This window comes from Artibeus jamaicensis, unplaced genomic scaffold (genome assembly GCF_021234435.1).
Source record: "Artibeus jamaicensis isolate MK-2021 breed Jamaican fruit bat unplaced genomic scaffold, CSHL_Jam_final contig_1028, whole genome shotgun sequence".
Lineage (NCBI taxonomy): Eukaryota > Metazoa > Chordata > Mammalia > Chiroptera > Phyllostomidae > Artibeus > Artibeus jamaicensis.
The window spans coordinates 8,616,164-8,640,052 of record NW_026521201.1 but is presented as its reverse complement, the minus strand read 5'-3'; the positions used below and the strand labels follow the sequence as shown (position 1 = coordinate 8,640,052).

At 39.5% G+C, this 23,889-nt stretch overlaps 1 protein-coding gene across 8 annotated transcripts in view; it reads left to right on the top strand.

Annotated features, from left to right (window-relative positions):
• Positions 1–23,889, top strand: part of SPATA13 (spermatogenesis associated 13) — a 337,287-nt gene that overhangs the window by 110,224 nt on the left and 203,174 nt on the right. For all 8 annotated transcript variants that reach the window (XM_053662837.1, XM_053662833.1, XM_053662834.1 and 5 more), the window contains one exon: positions 3,491–3,615. The gene's annotated coding sequence lies outside the window, so the exon portion shown is untranslated. The remainder of the gene's footprint in view (positions 1–3,490; positions 3,616–23,889) is intronic.

The window sequence follows — 23,889 nt, the reverse complement described above, 5'->3', positions numbered from 1 at the left end:
TACCCCTCCTACTAGTCTGGATGAATGTTTCTTTTTTAACTCCTTGGTTGTTAGACTTCCATATAGTTTGATTTCGTGGCAGTTCTAGTTTTTTCTTTGTTTTTAAATTTATTGTTGTTCTTCTTTCAGTTGTGCAAGGAGGAATAGTGTGTCTACCTACACCTCCATCATAGCAGGAAGCCCAAAGCACTGTTCTTATGTTAGATATATTATCAATTAATTTTACTTTACCAACTATACTCTTAGCCATCAATAGGACTTTTACTAATTATTTGCATTCCATATGCCCCTATCATTGTGATTATGAGTGAATAAATGAGTAAATGAAAAGGAATACTTTTCTTTCTAAGAAACTATTGTCTCAATGCTTATATTCTATCCATGAAGATAAAGATCCTTGCATATGTGTGTATATTAAGGGAAAGTTTTGTAAGAACTGGTGGATTTATGCCTGTTTTAAGAATTTTCACATCTAAACTGATTTACAAATTGATCTATTCATGTCTTTGTATTACAGATTGATGAGACCAGAATCCCTTTAAAAGAACATGAAGTAAAATCAATGGATTCTTTTTGTCTTAACACCAAACACTTTTTCCTTAAAAGGGTCCCATTTGATCTTTGAACTATTCAACGAAACAAAACTGTTCACCCTACAGTGACCTTTCCTTCTGGGAATTTTCTCAACATTTACATATATGGTGGACATCCTCAAACTTGTTATATATTCCTCTCTGACAGTATCATATAAGTAATTTCCTTTATAAAACCATAAAATCACAACATTAAATCCCTCCATTACTACAGTGCCTGGTGTATAGGAAATAATAATGGCAAACACAATACATGATACAAAAAACTTTATGTATAATTAACTCCTTTGATTTGTAGAATAATCTGTGAAGTAGGTACCATTATTATCTTCATTTTAAGGATGTAAAAACTGAGGGACAGATAAATCAAGCATCTCACCATGATTTGTAAGTCACAGGTGAGATTCCAACCAAGTCTGAGTTTAGAATCTGAATTTTTGATCAGTTACAACCTTAACCAGTTACACTAGTTAAGGTTTCATGAGTATTAGTTTATTAATCAGTACATCATTGGAGCCCATGGACTACTGATGGAATTGGATTCTTCACTTAATGTTTTCAGCTTCTGGATAGAAGGTAGCACAGTGTCTGACACCCAGGACAGTGCCTGACAACGAGTTCCACTGGCCGGCACCCCTCAGCCCTGTCCCTCTAGCACAGCTGTGCGAGATCAATAGACCTATGTGTGTGGCTGGGGATGCAGGGGACTGGACAATGTCCCACTTTGTTCTCCCCATGCACCAGCTGATACATTGCCAGAGACCTTCCATTTTTAGAAATACAGCTCAAAAAGAATATAAATTGAGAGCACTGGTTATCACTATGCTGTACACCTGAAATGAATTATCAAATAATATTGAATGTCAACTGAATTGAACATTTTTTAAAAAGGAAAAAAAGGATGGTGGTTATAATTAAGTTTTAATTTGTTTCTAAAATTATGAAGGATAAATATAGTTAAAGATGATAAGAGTTATCATTTACTGCACCCTTGAGATGTGGCAGGTACTGAGCCAAGTGCTTTATTGCATTGTCTTATTTAATCTCTCCTACAGCCCTGACCAGTAGGAACTCTTCTGTTACTTAAAGACAGGAAAGTGAGGCTCAGAGGCTAAGGCCACAGAGCCATACACACAGAGCCCTCCTCCCCCTCCTTTTCTCCATCGTGCCCTGTCTGTCTCCTCCCCTACACTCTGGCTCCTGTCTGTTTCTGTCTTGTTCCTTTAAAATTAAAATATAAGTAACACAGTGAAAAAAACCCACTTTTTTCATTGTTAATTTTGTTTGGAACAAAATAGCATTGAGATATATTTTTGTTTGAATCCTTATCTCTTAGACATGTTTACAGTGAAATGTTTACAGTGAAGTGTTTACAGTGAAGTGTTCAAAGTCTGCCTTCAAATACTCCAGTATAAATAAATAAATAAATAAATAAATAAATAAATAACAGAAATGTAAAAATAAGGGTAAAGATACAAGAAAAACAAACCCCAAAAAAGAAAAAATTTTTAGCACAGGTTTGGGGACATTTCTAGGACCAGGAAGAGCTTAGCTCTTAGTTTCTTTATTCACTGCCTTGTGGGAATGCCATTAGTCTTGGAGAAAATCCAGATCAAAGCAAGAGCTTCTGGGGGTAAAGATTCTTCTGGAGCATTGGATTTAAAATTTTCTGTGGCTCAGATACTATTGAAATCAGAAAAGTTGTTGACCCCACCAGGTCATACATATTTAATTTAGATTCCTGCAACTAATTTTAATTTAAATTCAATTTAGCAAAAGTGATTTGCATGACATCCTATATAGGAGAAGATGCATTTCACAAAGCAAGTTGCCCAACTTATTCTGTGCTTTGACAGGACCCATGATGCAGAAGAGCAGCCCTTTCTCTAGTCCCTCCTGCTTAAGTCTGTGTGTGGAAGTGACTTGAGGAGGTCAAAGGGATGATGACTGTCACTTGCACTATTAATGTTGCGCTTTTTTTGTGCTGTAAACATACTATAAAAGTTGTTCCCAATTTTTGCAATGGTTGCAATGTTCCCAATGGTTGCAATTTTTAAAATGCCTTAAAACTTTCTTTTTAAAATCTTCATTCAAGGACATGCTTATTGATTTTAGAGAGTGGGGAAGGGAGGGAGAGAGAGGGAGAGACACATCAATGTGAGAGAGAAACTGATCAGTTGCCTCTCGCATACCCCCAGACTGGAGACCAAACCCACAATCTAGTATGTGCCCTGGCTGAGAATAGAACCCGTGACCTTTCAGTTTATAGAGTGATACTCCAACTAATTGAGCCACACTGGCCAGGGCAAAACTTTCAGTAAGTGTTAAGTAGAATGACAGACTGCTTAAAAGTATATGTATGCCTTTTTGGGGGGAAAACTGGACTTTTTAATTTTATCTGATTAAGCTATACTCTAGAATAAAGATTCTTTAAGTGATTATTACTTAGGTAAGAAAGGTGGCAAGCTGATATTGCAGAATAAAATATCAGTAGCAGGTATTGGATATGCTGATGCAAAATTCAGATCACAGGGAGGTCTACTTTCAGTGTGTTGTTTTAATATAGCAGGGTAATTTAAGGCCAGTGTAATCAGAAAGGCTTTAGGAAACAAAGGAATATCTGAAAAGTTCTGAAATCGGCCTTACTTAGAGTGACTCCTACTCAGCTACTAACCAGAGTGACACATTGGCCATGCAGCAGCCTGACTAGAGAGGAACTGACTTTGTTATTTTTTCCCCCATGGGAGTAATAAAATGGCAGTTCAGTACACTGTGCTATAGCTCTGAAAAAGGATGAAAATTCTCTGTAAGGGGATGTATGTACTCAAATGTGGGCTTCGCTACAGGGTAACTTTATCTTATTCCTCCTCTTCTCTTTCCTCCCATCCCCTGCACAGGACACACGAATCCTATCTGAAGAACAAATGTACCTGGTTCTCTGAGATGGACAGTACATCACAGAGCGGCCTCTCATGGAGTCCTGGAAACACAGCTACTGAATTTATTTGGGGCACTGAAAGGAGTAAGTTAAAAAGGGGTAAACTTAAGTTGGCACAATATATATGGTACATATATGGATATGTGTTATATATAAAATATATAATTATAATTTTGTACATAACAAGTGCATATATTTATGTATGTATATCATATATAGTTATGTATCTAAATCTATATGTTTAAATACATGTTGATGCCTGGCTGTCTGTTTTGTACTCTGTGTGATAGAACAAACAGTTACTATTGGCATTTTCAAACAATCTGTATAAAGACTAGACACAAATAAAAAAATACAGGTATTTTCCTATTTTCTTTATCTGTAGAATAGGTGGTGGACTTGAGAACTACTTTGTACTTGTTCATTTCTCATTATGACATTTTTAGAATTATTTTTAAAACAAAGTTTATGAGATTCTTCTTTCTACTAATTATCATTTAAAATGAAACTTGAAATGGCTTAACATATGTGATTAGGTATTTTACATTTTATTTCATTAAAAATAATTTAACTGATCTCTTAAACAAATGGTGTCGGGAAAAATGAATATCCACAGGCGAAAAAAAAACAGGATGCCTATCTTATAGCATTTACAAAAATTCACTTGAAATTCATTAAAGACTTAACTCTAACACTTGAAACTATAAAACTTCTGGAAGAAAACATAGGGGAAAGCTCCTTGACATTGGCCTTGACAACAATTTTCTGGAGATGACACCAAAAGTACAAGCAACAAAGCAAAAATCAAAAAGTGGGACTACATCAAACTATAATGCTTCTGCACAGCTAAAGAAATGATCAGCAAAGTGAAAAAGCAACATACAGAATGGGAGAAAATATTTGCAAATCATGTATCTGATAAATGGTTAATATCCAAAATATATAAAAAACTCGTGCAACTCAATGGAAAAAGAACAAATAATCTGATTTAAAAAATGAACAAAGGACCTGAAGAGAAATTTTTCCAAATAAGGTATATATTTCAATGGTCAACAGGTAAACAGGTACCTGAAAAAGTGCTCAATGTCACTAATCATCAGGGAAATGCAAACTCAAACCACAATGAGTTATCATCTCATGCCAATTAGAATGGCTCTTATCAAATAGACAAAAAATAAAAGCTGGTAAGAACTGGGAAAAAGGGAACCCTTGTGCACTGTTGGTGGGACTGTAATTTAGTGTAGCCACTATAGAAAACAACATGGAGATCCCTCAAAAATTAAAAATTGATCTACCATATGATTCAGTAATCTCACTTGATACATATCTGAAAGAACTAAAATCACTACCTCAAAGAGATATCTGCACCCCCACGTTCAGTGCAGCATTATTTATTACAATAGCCAAGACATAGAAATAACCTATGTGTCCATCAAAAAATGAATGGATAAAGAAACAGTGAGATATAATGATATATCTACCTACTTTTATCTATCATCTATCTATCTATCTATCTATCTATCTATCTATCTATCTAATTCAGCCACATATACACACACACAAAGAAATCCTGCCATTTGCCAGAACATAAATGGATCTTGAGGGTATTATGCTAAGTGAGATAAGTTAGACAGAGAAAGACAAATAGCATATGATTTCACTTAGATGTGGAATCTGAAAACAAACAAAAAACCTCATAGAAACAGAGCACAGATTAGTGGTTGCCAGTGACAGGGGTGGTATGGGGAACAGGGAAATGTTGGCAAGGGATACAAATTTCCAGTTACAAATTACAAGATAAATAAGTTCTGGGGGATCTAACATATAGCATGGTGACCACTGTTAACAACACTGTAATGTATACTTGAAGTTACTATGAGAACAGATCTTAAAAGTCCCTAAAACATACAAACACACAAATGGTAGCTATGTGAGGTGTGAATATGTCAACTAACCTTTGGTAATCATTTTGAAATAAATACATATATCAAATCACCATGTGGTACACCCTAAACTTACAGTTATATGTTAATTATATCTCAATAAGGCCAGGGTAGAAAACATCTGTTCAGAAAAGGAAAAAAATAAATGGCGTGAACAGGCAAAGTATAAATTGTGAGAAAATATTTGAAAACCACATATCTGATAAGGGGTTAATGTCTAAAATATATTAAAAACTCCAAACTCCTACAACTCAGTGCTAACAATTAATAACCAATTAAACATGGGCAAAAGACTTGAATAACTCTTTCTACAAGGAATATAAATAAGTGGCCAAAAGCATATAAAAAGATACTCAAATTCACTAATTATCAGAAAATGCAAATCAAAACCACAATGAGACTCACTTCTGGCTAAGATGGAGGCATAGGTAGATATACTATGCTCCTCACACAACAATTTAAAAACTAAACCAACCAGAACTGCCAGAAAATTGAACTGTATGGAAGTCTGACAACCAAGGAGATAAAGAAGAAACATTCATCCAGACCAATAGGAGGGGCAGACATGGGCAGCCAGGTGGAGAGGACTCTGGTAAGGCGGGGGCTGGTGGACTGCATGAGGTAGTAGCTGATCCCATATTTGCATGAAGATAAACCTGGAGGAGCAAGACAGACCACACAACCAAGGGTTCCAGTGTGGGTAAATAAATCTTCAAAACTTCTGACTGAAAAAACCTGTGGTGGTTGAGTTGGCAGGAGCAACTCCCAGCCTCACAGGAGAGTTCATTGGAGAGACCCACAGTGTTCTAAAACATACACAAACACACCCACACAGAAATCAGCACCAGAAAGGGCCCAATTTGCTTGTGGGTAGCAGAGGAAGTCACTGAAAGCCAGCCGAGAGCTGAGCAAGAGGCATTGTTCCCTCTCCCACTCCTCCCCCACATATAGTGCCACAGTGCAAGGTTATCCTACCCTAGCAAATACCTAAATCTCTACCCCTTACAACTTAATAGGCATGCCAAAAAGCCCAGTATGGCCCAAATGAAAGAAAGATTAAAGCTCCAGAAAAAGTACAATTAAGTGATGAAGAGATAGCCAACCTATCAGATGCACAGTGCAAAACACTGGTAATCAGGATGCTCATAGAATTGGTTGAGTATGGTCACAAAATAAAGGAAAATAAAGGAAATAAGGGAATGTATAGAGAAACAACAATGGTTGTTTGCTTGTGCTTTTGGTGTCATCTCCAGAAAACATGCAAAGTGAAATAAAAGAAAGATGTACAGAGAACCAACAGTGATGGGAAGAAAACCAGGACTCAAATCAACTGTTTGGAGCAGAAGGAAGAAATAAATATTCAACCAGAACAGAATAAAGAAACAAGAATTCAAAATAATGAGGAGAGTCTTAGGAACCTCTGGGTTCCCTCTGGGACAACCTTAAATGTTCCAACATTTGAATCATAGTGGTGCCAGAAGGAGAAGAGGAAGACCAAGAAACTGAACACTTATTTGAACAAATAATGAAGGAGAACTTCCTCAATCCGGCAAAGAAAATAGACTTCCAGGAAGTCCTGGAAGCTCAGAGTCCCAAAGAAGTTGGACCCAAGGAAGTACACACCAAAGCACATCTTAATTACATTATCCAAGATTAAAGATGAGGAGAGAATCTTAAAAGAAGCGGGAGAAAAGGAGACAGTTACCTACAAAGGAGTTCCCATAAGACTCTCAGCTGATTTCTCAAAAGAAACCTTGCAGGCAAGAAGGGGCTGGAAAGAAGTATTCCAAGTTGTGAAAGGCAAGGACTACATCCAAGATGACTCTCTCTAGCAAAACTATCATTTAAAATGGAAGGGCAGATCAAGTGCTTCCCAGATAAGGTCAAGTTAAAGGAGTTCATCACCATCAAGCCCTTATTACATGAAATGTTAAAGGGACTTATCTAAGAAAAAGAAGAAGATAAAAAATATGAACAGTAAAGTGACAACTAACTCACAACTATCAACAACCAAACCTAAGAAAAAAAACAAACTAAGCAAACAATTACAACAGGAACAGAATCACAGAAATGGAGATCACATGGAAGGTTATCAGCAGGGAGTGGGAGGGGGAGAATGAGGGAAAAGGTACAAGGAATAAGTAGCATAAATGGTGGACAGAAAATAGACAGGGGAGGTTAAGAATACTATAGGAAATGTAGAAGCCAAAGAACTTATATGTTCAACCTATGGATATGAACTAAGGTGGGTGCATTTGGGTGGGAGGGAGTGTGCAGGGTGGAGGGGAATAAAGTAGGGGGGGGAATGGGACAACTGTAATAGGATACTCAGTAAAATATATTTTTAAAATGAACACTGCTTTGCACATATGTGTTCAGGAATCTAGATTTTACTATATTAATTTAATAATTAATTATTGTTTTAAAATATTGATTGGATTGCTCTAGCCAAAGTCCTAATTTATTTGCCTGGCTCTGACCTAATTCTTTAGCTTCATCTTTGCTCACTCCTATCATCAGCTGCCAGCTCACAACCAGACTGTGCCATACTTTACCATGCTCTATAATTTGTACTTTTTGTTCCCCTTTTCGGCAATGATGTTATCTCTGTTTTCTTTTCCTGATGAATTCATATCTATCATTTTAAGAGTTTGTTTATTGTCCTCATATCTGCTCAGACTTGTCTGCTCCCAAGCAGGAGTCAGTTGCTCTTCTAAACTCCCACAAAATGTTGCTCAAAGCTTCATCAGAATACTTATTGGCCTGTAACAACTTTTTTGCATGTCAGCATGGGATCACCAGCACTGAGCACAGTGTAAGGGAGCTTTATGAAAGCTCAATAAATATATGTTGAAGGAGTGGAAAAGCAAAGATGGTATATGAAATAAGAGCTAAAAATAAGCCTACAGAGAATGTGCTTTAAGAGGATAGAAATTTAAAGAACAGGAAAATTCTCTTTTAGGAGCTTGATTGTGTCTCCCCACTCAAATCATATGTTGAAGTCCTAACTCCTAGCGCCTCAGAATGTGTCTGTATTTGAAGATGGAGCCTTTAATGAGGTGATTAGTTAAAATGGGGCCATTAGGTTGGGCCTTAATCCAATATGATTGGTGTCCTTATAAGAAGAGAAAATTAGGACACAGACACTCAGAGAGGGAAAACCTCGTGGAGGCACATGGTCTTTAGGTTCAAGGAGAAGGTAACCACATATGCCATAAGGAGAGAGGCCTCAGAAGAAACCAACCCTGCTGATCCACTGATCTTGGACTTCTTGCCTCAGGCCTGGCAGAAAATAAATGTCTGTTGCTTAAGCTCCCCAGTTTGTGGTTAGTATGAATTCATAGAAATTTTCCCCATGTTTCATCTAACATGTTTCTAACCAAGAGTTATTTTCAACTTTTCTTCGCATATGAAAATGTAAATGATTCCACCATTGTAGTTGGTGGGGATCTTGGCAGATTTTTTCATTTCCTATCCTTCTTCCCACTTCACCTGAGCTTGTGCTGCAGGGCAGTCGGTCAGCTGCAGCATTCACAGAACAGCACCCTCATTGTGTTACACTGGGTCTCAGTACCAACAGTTCAATAATTGTTTGTTTCCAGTGTGGAATCCCCCTGGCACTGAGGCTGACAGAGTCGGCTTTCATTGCAGAGAAAATGTCACAAACAAGTTCCACGTGAGGGCCATGTCCAGTTAATGGAGATCCCATGTTGCATGTATAAAACTAAGGACCTGTTCAAAGAAATGGGGTAATAGGTAATCTTGTAAAGAAAGAGACAACAAAAGAAAAATCTTGTTCCTAAATTCATTAGGGATTCCAGATAAAGCAGATCAGATGCATTTGAACAAATGTGGGAGCATCAAAAGGTACCCATGTGCCTATGTCTGTGGACCCTTCTGGACACTTGAGGAATTGACTGATAGGGTTTTAGTTGCATTTCCTCTCTGAAAACTATATTTCTGGGAACCTTCAGATTAGGCACAAACATGAAGAAAGATAAAAGCAGAAAAAAAGGGGGTAAAGAATTTATGCTTGCCAGAGTGGTGAAGGGAATAAACAAAGCTTTTACTGGAGAGGAAATACTAGAAATTAAAGTAGATATAGTAAGTGAAGGAGAGGAGTGAAATACAAGATGATTACAAAATGGCTGGGTGCTCAAGTGCCCTTTTGAAGGCTCCCTTTAACAACAAAACATTTGTAAGGTTTTAACTCTCTGTTCAGTCAGTTACCTGGGTAATACTGTGAAAATTTCCTACATACACAGGCTCAGTGACAGCTGTCCCCACACAGAGGAGCATCACTAATCAAAATCACTGCTGTGTAATCCCAAGAAGCCAGGAAACTGGTTGACAAACATAAAAAAAAATAGAAAACAAAAAACCTGAGGTTCTAGTAAGGAATAAAAACAAAAGCAAATATACTAGCTTTTGATTTAAATAAGTGATTTGCTTTGGAAAATATTAAAAACAAGTGGTGTAAATTCTATTTCTGGAAATTTATAGAGAAAAGGTCACCTTCTCATTAAATGTACCTCAATGCTGATTCGAACTTTAAAAAAAAATTTTTAGAGAGGGGAAGGAGAGAGAAAGAGGAGAGAAACCTTTATGGGTTGCATGCCCCCAACGGGGGACCTAGCCTGCAACCCAAGCATGTGTCCTGACTGGGAATTGAACCAGTGACTTTCCATTCACAGGCTGGTGCTTAATCCACTGAGCCACACCAGCTAGGGCAAATGGCAACATTTTTATATTTATGTATTTCCAAATTACATATGGGAAATAATAAAGTGCAATCATAATCTCTATAAATGCTTTCTGCCCTTTGTTTTAATTTTTTTATTAAAGCTCTATGTGTATGTGGTGAAAAAAATCAGGGAATAGAGAACACGCAACCTTCTGTGCCCATTTCTGTTTTAGAGTTTCTGGTGGTAACCCTCAGAATTCTAAATGAGGTGCTTGTTATTCACTATTGATATATTAGTATATCAGTTTAGGTAATACCTTTGAGTCTCTGGTATGAAAGATTGTCATTTGTACTATCCCCAGCTCTTCTTCCCATTTTAATAAACTATATTTGGTTCTATTAGTTGTATTGTCACCATTGTATCTAGAATTGAAACTCTATTTCTTGTTTTTTCAACATCAGACTCGACCTCCTGGTGTAAGATCTAGCCTGTTTATTTCAGAATTATATAACAGGTTAATCACATGGGTTCCTGGAATATGAAGTGCTCCCATCCTTCAATAGGGAGTCTGCCTGGAAGTTCTGCGTTTGTGTGGGGCAGGACTTGCTGGATCTAGGGACCATGGACTCACTTTTTGGTGAGTTTATGTAGAGACACCCACGCTTATAGTAGGAATTTCCCAAGGCAGTGTACTTAATTTCTTTTTAGAAAACCCCTCCAGTTTGGGGTCTGGGAGTGAATGCTGGCCATTTTCCACAGCACACAGGGCTGCCGCAGGCAGTACTGTGGCTCCCTCGGCAGACTTCCAATTTGTTCTGGTTTTCAGCACCTTTTCTTGTTCTTACTCTTCCAACCTATTGGCCCCAAGCCCAGAGCTTCCCTGGGGTTTTCCCAGAGAGATTGGCTACCCACTTCTCTGAGATTTATGGGCTGTACTTAACTCCACTCAGTTTTAACTATCACCACACTTGGCATTTGGTTCATCTTCCAAAAATGTTTAAAATCTCCTTTTCACTGAATATAGATAGATACAGATAGATATAGATATAGATATAGATATAGATGATATAGATATACACATTTGTCCTGAGTTCATCATATTGAATCAGAGCTAGAAACTATGGGAATTTAAAAATAAAGCATTCGTATTATAATACATTTTTAGAACCTTTTTCCCTACTTAGCTATGTTTTAAAGTATCGCCTACATCATTATTATTTCTTTTAATTGTGCACAGTATTTCATTATATGGGTAGTTCACTTAACCAGCATCCCGTTACTGGGCATTTAAGTTGTTTGTAAGTTTTACTCTAGTAAATTAATTCACCATGAATATCTTTGTTAGCATCATCTGTGCACATTACTATTTACTTGGAATATATTTTTAAAAATGAAATCACTGAGTCAAAGGGTTGCACATTTTTAAGGCTGTTGATATATATTACCAAATTGCAGTAAACAAAGTTTATAACAATTTTTTACTTCCATTCTTAGTACCAATTTTCTTTCAGCCTTCAATGTTATACTTTTGAAGTAGAAAAATCTGACAGACAACAATGCCATCTTATTTAAATTGTTTGCTGACTTTATTGTTAACAATAAACAATTCCTCACTAAAGGAGGAATATAGCATTTAGATGCTTTACCTTCACTGGCTGTCCACAGAGGAACTTGGAGGAGTAAAAACTGGAGCATACAGAGTCTGTGCTGTGTGCTCCCTCTGGCCATGCCTGCCTCTCCTGGAGCCCTCTCCATTCTGCCAGCCTTGAGAGCAGGTCAAGGAAGTGAGAAAGGGGAAGCAAAATGGTAGATCAGACCTCATTCTCCCTTGTCCAGTGGATTCTACAGAGAATTGGGGAAAATTTAGGACAAATCTGAGGAGTGGGCTGCATTTGAGGGCTAGAACTGATGGAACCAGATCCAAATTCACTCAATGTGGAAATAAGTACATGGTTCAACTCCAAACCCCTTGACCCTCCTGATCTGCTATAAAGACTACTTGCTCCCCTTGAACCTGCATCAGTCCCAAGGATTTGTTACCCCCTGGCCTTGGCCTAAACTTTGTTAACACTGGAGAAAGTAGGGGGAAAGTAGGGTTTGGGGGTAAATAACCATTATTATCCATTCATCAAGCCTTTACCAAAAACCCCCACCATGTGCCAAGTGCAATGCTTGTTCCTGGAGACAGACATAAAATAAACATGTTTTTAGTGGTGAAGTGCTTGAATATTTAGGAAATAAATATTTAACCTATAACAACAAAGTGATAATTTTGTAACCCATAAAAAAGATTACACAGAGGTTGGGGGAAAATTTTTCTAGTCAATAACCAGCTTCATAGATGGGTATAAAGAATTGTGTAAGCTAACATCCTTTTGGACCTCTGCTAAAGACCAAAATAATTTATGCCCTGGCTGGTGTGGCTTGGTGGAAGACTGAAATGTATTTGTATTATCTGTTAATATAATATATTCTTTTTTAAGTAACATTTTAAAAAAGATTTTATTTATTTATCTTTAGAGGGGAAGGGAAGGAGAGAGGGATAGAAATATTAATGTATGGTTGCTTCTTGTGCATCTCCTGCTGGGAACTGGCCCCTGCTGGGAACTGGCTTGCAACCCGGGCATGAGCCCTGACTGGGAATCAAACTGCCATCTTTTGGTTCGCAGGCCCGTGCTCAATCCACTGAGCTACACCAACCAGGGCGAGATTCTTTTTTTTTTTTCCTCTCCTTCATTTTAATCTTGGCTAATACAATTATGATGTGCCTTGGTGTGTTCTTCCTTGGGTCCAACTTCTTTGGTACTCTCTGGGCTTCCTGGATTTCCTGGAAGTCTATTGCCTTTGCCAGATTGGGGAAATTCTCCTTTATTATTTGTTCAAATAAGTTTTCCACCTGTTCCTCTTTCTCTTCCCCTGCTGGTATCCCTATAATTTGGATGTTGGAACCTCTAAAGATGTCCTGGAGGTTCCTAAGCCTCTCCTCATTTTTTTGAATTCTTGTTTCTTCATATTTTCCTGTTTGGTCATTTTTTTCTTCCTTCTGGTCCACTCCCTTGATTTGAGTCCCAATTTCCTTTCCATCACTATTGGTTTCCTGTGCATTTCCCTTCATTTCAATTAGTTTAGCCTTCATTTGTTCCTCTAATTTGTAACTAAAATCAACCAGTTCTATGAGCATCCTGATCACCAGTGTTTTGAACTGTGCATCTGATAGGTTGGTTATCTCTTAGTCACTCAGAAGTATTGGCTCTGGGGTTTTGAGTTGTTTTTCTGCTTGTCCCATAATGTTGGGGTCTGTTTGTGCCTGTTATGTATGAGGGGCGGAGCCTTAGGTGTTCGCCAGATCGGAGTGACCCAGTTGCTGGGTTGTAATGCTGTATGTGGGGGCGGGGTCAGAGAGGGGCAGTGGCATTTGTTCTGCTTTCTCTTGGATTTTGGTCCCTTCTGCTGCTCCCCACAAGCAAACCTGGCCCCCCTAGTGCTGGCTCCTGAGTGTGTGGGCCTGTGCACCCTCCAGGACTCTGTGGGTCTCTCCAACAAAGTCTCTGTGAGCCTGGGAGCTTCTTCCAGCACCTTGACCCTGGAAGTTTTTCCAATTGGTGCTTTTAGGCTTTAATTCCCGTAGCTGGGGCCCTAGCCTGCAGGGTCTGTCTCACTGCTAACTCCTTCACTCGGTTTATCTGTGTGCAAAGGTGTGACCATGGTCAGCCAGCCACCTTGCACCCTCATTGGGTCTGCCCGTCTCAACCCCACACCTGGGATCTGCCAACTGCCACCCAAGAACCTGGGTCAGTCCAGCAGAGTTTTCCTGTGTGACCCCACTCCGCTGGTCATTGGCTTCACCCCTCTTACCAGTCTGGCTGAAGGGTTCGTTGTTGTCAGACTTTGGTATAGTTCAATTTTCTGTGTTTTGGCTGTGTTTTGTGCTACTAAAATTTTGTCGTCTTTAAACTTGGTTGTGCAAGAAGGCACAATGTTTCCACCTACGCCTCCATCTTGGTGGAAGTCTGTTGATGAAAATTTTTAATTGGTGCAGCCACTGTGGAAAACAGTATAGAGGTTCCACCAAAAAAATTAAGAATAGAACTATCATATAATCCAGCAATTCATCTTTTAGTATGCACCTGAATAATATGAAAGCACTAATTTGTAAAGGTATACAAATGGTACTCCCATGTTCATTGCAGCATTATTTACAATAGTCAAGACATGGAAGCAACCTTCGTATTCATTGATGGATGAATGGGTAAAGAAGATGTTGTAAATACAGGGTGGAGAAAAAATAGGTTTATAGTTGTAAGCAAAACACAGTCTTTATTATTGTATTATTATTTACTAATTGTTGTATTATTTTCCATACAAATAATGGAATAGTACTCACCCATAAAAAGATGAAATCCTACTATTTGTGACAACATGGACAGATATGGAGAGTATTATTCTCGGTGGAATAAGTCAGATGAGTATCTCATTGTGAATATCTCATTCAGTCATCACAATAACTCTACCTCATTTTATAAGGAAGAAATATCTCAGCAATGTGTTCAAAATCTTATGAATACCAAGCGGTAGAGGTAGGATTCCAACTGAGGTCTACCTGTCTCAGAAACAAGAGGTGTTCATTGCTGTGCTCTACTTTTAATTCTTCCAAGGATAACACAAGACACTGGCTGCAAGGTGATATTTGTGTTTACATTATTGATTGGACTGAAAAATAAATATAGGTTTAGTAACAGAGAGTGTAGATGGTCTGGTTTAATTTTGAACCCTCCAAAAATGTACAAGTGAAACCTTTAGCCTCTTTGCACTAAAGGAAATAAATAAATGCCTTGGCTTTTGCCTCATCTAGGTTTTCTTCTTTCTTCCTCTGGTTCTACAACATTTACTCTCTTTGCTAACTCATACACACTGCATCTGATCAGGACTGTTATCCCCTAAGACAATCCTCAACATTGCCTGCAATTTCTCACATTTTAGACAATAAAACACTTTGTCGCAAATATTTAGTGTTTGTGACAAATATCTTTTAGTGATTACCTTATTTGATTAAGAACTTTATAGAGCTGAGCAAATTGTAGATCTTCAGATGTGTTCATCTTCCACTTCTCTATAATTGCCTGTGTTATGTCATTTTTCTGTAAGAGTTGTTGTCTCAGTACAAGGCTCCCTGAAATAATCTTTAAGTTTCTTTTAATAAATGAGAAGAGACTTTCAGCCAAGATGGAGGCATAGGTAGACACACTGTGCCTCCTCGCACAACCAAAATAAGGACAACAAAAATTTAGAAACAAAAACAGCCAGAACTGACAGAAAATTGAACTGTATGGAAGTCTGACAATGAAGGAGTTAAAATAGACACATTCATCCAGACCGGTAAGAAGGGTAGAGTCGGGCCCCAGGCATAGATGGGTTGTGGCAAAAAAAAAAAAAAAGCAGTTGATTGTGGACCCCTGGGCATACAGGCAGCAGCTGACAGACCCTGGGTGGGCAAGACAGCAGTGGGCGGACTCTGGGAGCATAGGTGGCAGCTGGCAGACCCCGGGTGTGGGGTGGCAGCGGGCAGACCCAGCAAGGCGTGCAAGGTGGCTGGCTGACTGGGCGGTCCCACATTTTAAAACAGATAAACCAGGTGAAATTGGGGAGCGAGACAGACCATACAACCCAGGGCCCCAGCACAGGGAAATAAAGCCTCAAAACATGGATTAAAAATACCTGTGGGGGTTGAAGCAGTGGGAGTGACTCCCAGCCTCATAGGAGAGTTTGTTGGAGAGACCCACAGGGTCCTAGAAGCCCACCCACATAAAAATTAGCACCAGAAGGGCCCAGTCTGCTTGGGGGAAGCTGTGGAAGGGAGAGTGGAGCAAGCGCCATTGTTCCCTTTCAGACCCCTTCCCCACAAACAGCATCACAACTCAGTGCCTGGGTTGCCTTGCCCTGGTGAACACCTAAGGCTCTGCCCTTCATATGTAACAGACAAGACAAAAAAAGTGGCTCAGTGGAAGAACAGATCAGAGCTCCAGAACAAATACAACTAAGCAACAAAGAGACAATCAACCTATCAGATGCACTGTTCAAAGCATTGGTGATCAGGATGCTCACAGAATTGGTAGAATTTGGTTGCAAATTAGATGAACAAATAAAGGCTACACTAAGTGAAATGAAGGAAAATGTACAGGGAACCAATAGTGATGGGAAGAAAACTGGGACTCAAATCAATGGAGTGGACGAGAAGGAAGAAAGAAACAACCAAACAGACAAAAATGAAGAAACAAGAATTTAAAAAAATGAGGAGAAGCTTAGGAACCTTGAGGACATCTTTAAACACTCCAACATCCAAATTATAGGGGTACCAGCAGGGGAAGAGAAAGAGGAACAAGTGGAACACTTATTTGGACAAATAATAAAGGAGAACTTCCCCAATCTGGCAAAGGAAACAAACTTCCAGGAAATCCAGGAAGCCCAGAGAGTCCCAAAGAAGTTGGACCCAAGAAAGAACACACCAAGGCACATCATAATATTAGCCAAGATTAAAATGAAGGAGAGAATCCCAGAAGCATCAAGAGATAACTCTTGATGGTTCCCATCAGACTGTCAGCTGATTTCTGTCCCCCATAAGGGGACAGTCACCTACAAAGGAGTTCCCATCAGACTGTCAGCTGATTTCTCAAAAGAAATCTTACAGGCAAGAAGGGGCTGGAAAGAAGTATTCCAAGTCATGAAATCCAAAGACCTACATCCAAGATTGCTCTACCCAGCAAAGCTTTCATTTAGAATGGAAGGGCAGTTAAAGTGCTTCATAGATAAGGTCAAGTTCAAGGAATTCATCATCACCAAGCCCTTATTATATGAAATGTTAAGGGGACTTATCTAAAAAAAGGTCAAAATATGAACAGTAAAGTGATAGAAAACTCACAGTTATTAACAACCACACCGAAAACAGAAGTAAAAGCAAACTAAGCAAACAACTAGAACAGGAACAGAACCACAGAAATGGAGATCACATGGAGGGTTAGCAACAGGGGAGTGGGAGGAGGAGAAGGGAGGAGAAGGTACAGAGAATAAGTAGCATAAATTGTAGGTAGAAAATAGACTGCAGGAGGGCAAGAATAGTATGGAAAATGTAGAAGCTAAAGAATTTAGACACATGGACATGAACTAAAGGGGGAATGTGGGTGGGAGAGGGTGTGCAGAGTGGAGGGGAATGAAGGGGGGGAAATGGGACAACTGTAATAGTATCATCAATAAAATATATTTTAAAAAACTGAGAAGAGAAGGAGAAAGCCATCCCAAAGACATTCCTGCACAGTGAGCACAGCAGTCCAAGTTTGGCTGTTCAGTTCATTCATTGCCTTATGTTTGGGCCACACAGACACAGCTTGGAGTTGAAGTACTATTATGTAAAGAGACAATTTTTATTCATATTCTTTAAAAGTACCAGCAATGCATATTTTATTCTGTATCAACATTATAATTGTGTTTCTGACAATACATCACACTTTCAAACTTACATTGTAGAATTTACCGTTTGTTTTCAAAAAGCAGACTTAGAAAATCTTGAGTGATGTTTATGATCCCAAAGGAGTTTCAATAGTAATCTGTTTTTATGGCTCTTAGTTCAATTTGTTACAACTACAAATTATAAGTTGATTGATTAAAACTTTAAAAGAGAAAAACAAAATATCAGATATGATAAAGAAGTCCCAAATAGCACATAAATCTAACTTAAGCGCAGACCACCAACACCTGAGAAGGCAGAATGGCTGATGTCAGCATCAGGTGCTTACAGCCATTCTGTCTTCCTCCACCCACCTCAGTTGTTTTTATGGCTGAGAGTGCTCACTGCCCATCATACTCTCTTCTTACTAACCACAGCCTAATTCTCCCTAGTTACTTGATATATTGTTTCTAATTTACAGCAGAAAAATGAATTTGGAGAAATGCAAAACTACTTGTGCATTTATGATTGTTACAAAAATTGTATATGACAGTTCTTGGCACATGTGGATTATTCACATGTGATGTATTCAGGAACTAAGGGGTCTCTATGCACATGAAACTAAATTCACCAAAACTTAGAATCATTATGAAACACATATCAGATGTGTCTTATTTGTTTGATCCTGTTTCTCAACCAGGTGGTTGCACTGTGACCCCAGAGTTTTGATTTGGTAGGTCTGGGGTGGGACCTGAGAATTTGCATTTTCAGCAAGTTCTTGTTGATGTTGTTGGTGCTGCTTTGGGGACCAGACATAAGAACCATTATGTTGGGCTGTTTCTTAGGAGAAAGGACTCCATTACAGTCTTACCCATCCATTTCTAACCCCTAGTGTAGTGCCTGACACATAATTACCTCCCTATAACCAATAATAACAATAAGAACTTTTACTTTGAACTCACCATGTGCTACTGCCTGTGTGTAGAACTTTATAAATTCTCATAACTCTGATCTATATTCCTATTTTATAGGGAGAACAGTGACCCGTAGAGAGGTAACCAACCCACAGTCACACAGCCAATAGGTAATGGGGCTAAGAAAGATGTTTGAGGCAGGAGGGTTGAACTGTAAAACTAAGATCCCTGGGCAATACTCTCTTTTTGTGATTGTTTTCAAGTTCCCTAATCCCTACCAAGGATAAATCCAGGTATATTTTCAAAGAGGAAATTCTAAATTTATTCAATAGAAAAGTTTTCAAATTGGTATTAAAGGTTAAAAAACCTTGACCAAACTTGCCTTTCCTGATACTATTTTTTCTCAGTGGCAGTTAGACGTCTTCCTAACACAGACCCGGACACAGAATCACTCCATGGCACATTTATCAAAGCCTTTGCTAAATACTCCTTTTGCTCCAACTGAGGTGAACAGTTATGATCAAGTTTGCTTTGTGTGAACAACTTGTCACAAAAAAAAGTCCTCTAAAGCAGTCCATGACTCATGCAGAAAAGCAGAGCCACTTTGCAAGGTTTTCCGAGTGCATGTCTTCAAATTTAGCTAAGAATCCAAACTCATGTCTATGCAGAGTCTTAATCTCCTGTCTTCACTATGAACAGTTTTACCGAGAGCTAAACTGCTACCAACTGATGAATCTGGAAAAGGCACCTCCCTCACAAAGCCCAGGCTCACCTTGCAGGCACGGTGAGACTGACTGTCCCCAATCAGTCTATGCATAACCAGGGGAGTGGGTTGAGAAAATGTCCTAGTGTGAAACACCATGACAGTTCCCATTAGCACTGCCATTAGGGATCAAACACTGGAGTTCTCTTCAAACAGCCTGCAGCCTCTTAGTTGTTTCCCCACCTAACAGAGGAAGGAGAAACAGTCACCAAATGGTGGTGTCATTCCTGCATTTGTTTATTCCAGCTGTCTTTTGTGATTTGTATCTGGCTCTAAGGCAATCCTGAACCTCAACCTCCCTCTGTGCCTCCCTCCCCACAAACTCCTGGGATTCTGTTTCCTACTCTGAAAAAGTCAGGATTCTCCTCCTGCTGCTTAATTTTTAGTTAATTATTATCAAGACATTGGCTAATGACTGCAAGGAAACAGCTGAATGCAAAAGACAGCCTGCCTTTGCAAATGAGCGGCTCTGGGTCAGTTGCTTAGGTTACCCACTTTGGTCCTTGGTTATTTAGGTCCACTGGGAAGATTTATGGCTGAAATGGTCTTTCATTGTCTCTGTCCCTACCATGCATAGCAGCAGTAAGTAAGTTAAGTTTAACTACATTTTCCACTCTGGCTCACAGCCCTCTTTGGTGTGGCTCACTTGGTTGGGCATCATCCTCCAGGGTGAAGGCTCACCAAGTTTGATTTGGTCCCTGGTCAGGGCACTGCCAGAAGAAGCCAATAGATGTCTCTGTCTCATACTTATGTTTCTCTCCCTTTCTATCTCCCTCCCTTTCCCTCTCTCTAAAAATAAATAAATAAAAACTTTTAAAAGTCTGGCTTACCACTTATTATGTAACTTTGAGCAAATTACTGTACTTCTGCCTTGGTTTTTCTCAGGTGTAAAATGGGTGCTACCCAGTTATTAGAGTTCCATAAGTGTCTATGAAGTACTTAGATTCTGGCATTAAACACATACTTCATAAATGCTTGTTTTTTATTATTACTACAAAGGCCTAAAATCAAAATCAAAGTATCAGCTAAAAAATAAGGCTCTATTCATGTTTAGGAGCTGGTAGGACTGCCCAGTGTTTTAGAACCCTTGCCTACTAGGCACTTATATTTTAATAGAAGTGATAGGAGCAAACATGTATTAAGAGAAACGTTCTAAGTTCCACTTACAAATGGGAACTTAGGTACTGTACCACCATGGAAGAATGGATGTTATGAATTGTGGGAAGCTTCCTGGGACAGAAAAATCAAGACAAGAAATGATGAAGAAGTGAGAGATATTCCATGCTGGCTGGCTTGCTTTTTGGTTTTTTCTTAAATTAAAAAAAATTACAAAAGTTATGAAGGCCCACTGGGAATATACGGGAATGTTTAAAGGAGGAAAAAAGTCACTTAAAATTCCCCCACCCAGCCCTGGCTGGTGTGGCTCAATGGATTGAGCAATGGCCTTGAACCAAAGGGTCACTGGTTCAAATTCCAGTGAGGAGGAATTGAACCCACATTCCTGGGTTGCCGGCCAGGTCCCCAGTAGGGGGTGCTCGAGAGGCAACCACACATTGATGTTTCACTCCTCATCTTCCTCTCTCCCCCTCTGTCTAAAAAGAAAGTAAATAACATGTTAAAAAAAGAAACAACTCCTCTACCCACAGATAACCATTGTTAACTTCTTAACAAGTTTCCTCTTTTAGGCTCCTGAGATAACCTGTGCAAACCACCCATGGGAAAGGAAGGGTCAAATGTCCCTGAGATATTTCCACTGTGCCGTCTGGCCAGACCTGGGCAAGGCCCTGGGTTCACACCAGTGGGCTCATGGAAGTACAGGATTAGTCAGAATCATGACCAACCTCCTTTAACCCTTTGCCAAACACAACATGTTTGGTTGAGGCCATCTTCTAAGCACCAAATAACATGTAAATTCACCAAAGAAAGTGGTTATCTGAGTTTTTATAGAGAAAACTTACTGAACAGAAGCTTGGTCCTGAGCTGGTCTCCTAGAGCCAGCTCTAGTGTGTGGGACCTTGACTTTGTGTAGGAAACATTTCACAGCACGAGTCTGGGTGATTATGAAGATACATTTATTAAAGTTGGGACAATGAAACAAGGAAGGGCTTAGCATAGAAGAATAAAGCAACAGGAGAGCCTAGGCTCACTGGGAAGTCAAAGAAAAGGGGACTTTAGGACAGGTCAGAGGATTAGCCTGGGACAAGCTGCCAGCTACCCATTGCCTTAGAGTATAGGAGATGCTTGTCTATGAAGAAAGAAGTTGGGATGTGGGCGGGGTGGGGAGTAGGGAATGAGGAGGGCTGATCCTCAGAGGGAGAGCAGTCCTTCCTGGGTCCTTTGTCTTGAGGCTTTTACCACTTTCTTGCAGGCTGGAATCTTAGGGGAGGTCTCAGGGAAGGGTTTCAGCAGAATATTCATCAGTTCTCCTGGTGTGCTCTTTCAGGGTCATGGTGTCCACTGAGTGGTCAATGAGAGCAGGGTTTTTTTAGTCATTGCAGTTGGTCCTGGCCATGGTAGCTTTTCTGGGCCTGGAGCTGAAATACAACTGAGGCCTAAATGTTATCTCCAGGGAGAAAAGGCCAGAGGAGGAGAGGTTACCTACCCCAAGGGAGAGGTCCTTGTTTTTCAGTTTTGCCCCTGCCAGGACCATCTGCACCTGGCTGTGAATTGCTTGGCCACTGCACTCAGCTGTCTGTCTCAGTTTTCCTATTTCATTTGCCAAGGAATTTTCCTAGATTCTCACTGTCCAGTCTCAAAAAACACTAATGGTAAGGTTATTTTTGGTTTTAAAATTTTGGGGTTTTTTAAATTTTTGCTGTATTTGTTTGTGGTATTTTATCTATGTTGCAGTAGAATTTCTATTATTCTCCACATATAAGATTAGGGGACCATGACCATAGTTCTTTAAGTTACAGACTCACAGGGAGCAGACTTTTCCAGGATGCTATAGCTTCCTACATGATCTAAAGTAACACAGAGCAGGTGGGCAGAAACTGATAGCTCACCTCTCCAGTGCAGCAGCAGAACATCAGATCTTCTCAGACTAAGGGAGATCTCACCTTAGAACACTGTGCTCTCATGTGGATTTGGGTGAAAATGGTGGTTCTGAATGTGGATTTGTCCAGAGTCCATCAAACAAATCTAACTGAATATTAGACATTCAACTTGTTCCAAAGCTAAAGAAATCATTTGACTGAACTTCCTCAGTTTCAGTTAGTTGTGCTTTGTAGATCCTACTTTTGTCCCCTGCAACAAATAATAGGGAGATAACTACCCCAGTTTTTGTCTTTTTAGTATGTTTTTTGTATAATCAATGCTTAGCCTTGTTAGTTTCCAATGTTCCCTACAGACTTGTCCAAAAATTTGTTGTGGGATCAGATATTTCTAGAATATTATCAGCTTTTTTACCCCATCCCAGCCTGCCTGCCCAGATTTGTGAGGGGAAGTCCCTCACTGGGGTCAAGGACCTAAAAAGAATTGACACTCCTTCGCAAAGGAGAAAGTGTGGGAGCACACAGGAAGTCTTCAAGAATGCAGTGGCAGGTAGGGTCTCTCCACCCTATTTTTCTCAACGGTTCCAGTGTCTCCTTCCCCTCCCTGGTATCCTGTGTGCCCTGTAAGACTCAGTGCATGCTTCCTCAAAACTCAAGCTTGCATGGCAAGTAGAAGTGGCTACAAAGGCACTGACTCTGGAGTTGGTGTTAGCCTCAGAGCCCATCCCTTCCGGATTCTTCAGCAGAGTATTTGTAGCTCCAGATAAGAGAGCTGCTTCCTCCAAAAGGAGTGGGGAGAGAGGACCTTTGACTCAGAGTCAGGGGGCTTCCTCTTATTCCTCACCAGTGTCTCCTCATTGCATTGGGAAAAGAGAATTGGAAGAGACATCCAGAGCTTTAGGGTCCAGGGAAGAGATGGAGTGGAGATAAGGATCAGAGGACAACACATTGGCCTCTTAAGAGACCAGACAGACAAGCTGGCAATGATATAGTTGCAGTGGAAGTCACTACAAGGTTGTCCTTTTCCATTTCTCCTTCAACATAGACAATGCAAATGATCCTATGGAATGCAGGGTGATCCTATGGGGGAGAGCAGGGGAGGAAATGAGGACACATGGAGCAACCTAAATTTTCTCCCATACTTGATAAAATTTCCAAACTAGAGATCCAGTTGGTTAAAGGACCAAGGGAGGGTTAAGAACACTTGTCAGTCCACCCAGTTGATTATTTATTTTAAATTGAATTTAATAGAGTGACATTGGATAATAAAATTACATGTTTCAGTTGTATAATTCTATAATACATTATTTGTGTATTGTATTGTGTGCTTACCACCCAAAGTCATGTCTCCTTTCATCACCATTTATTCCCCCATACCCTCTTCTCTCTTCCCTGACACAGTTGGTTTAATAACCAGGAAATTTCTTTCTCACACTGGCTAAGATCTTCAAGATTCAAAAGGTGGAAGGTTGTTTTTTTTTTTTTTGCTATGGAGTAGGAGGAAAAAGAGGGTCATTTCGAACATGAGAAACAAGAAACATGAGGGCAGAAGAATTTTGGGCAACCAAAAGGAAAGTTGCCAGGAAGCAGGAGAAGAATAGGGAAGCCCAGCACTGCTCTTA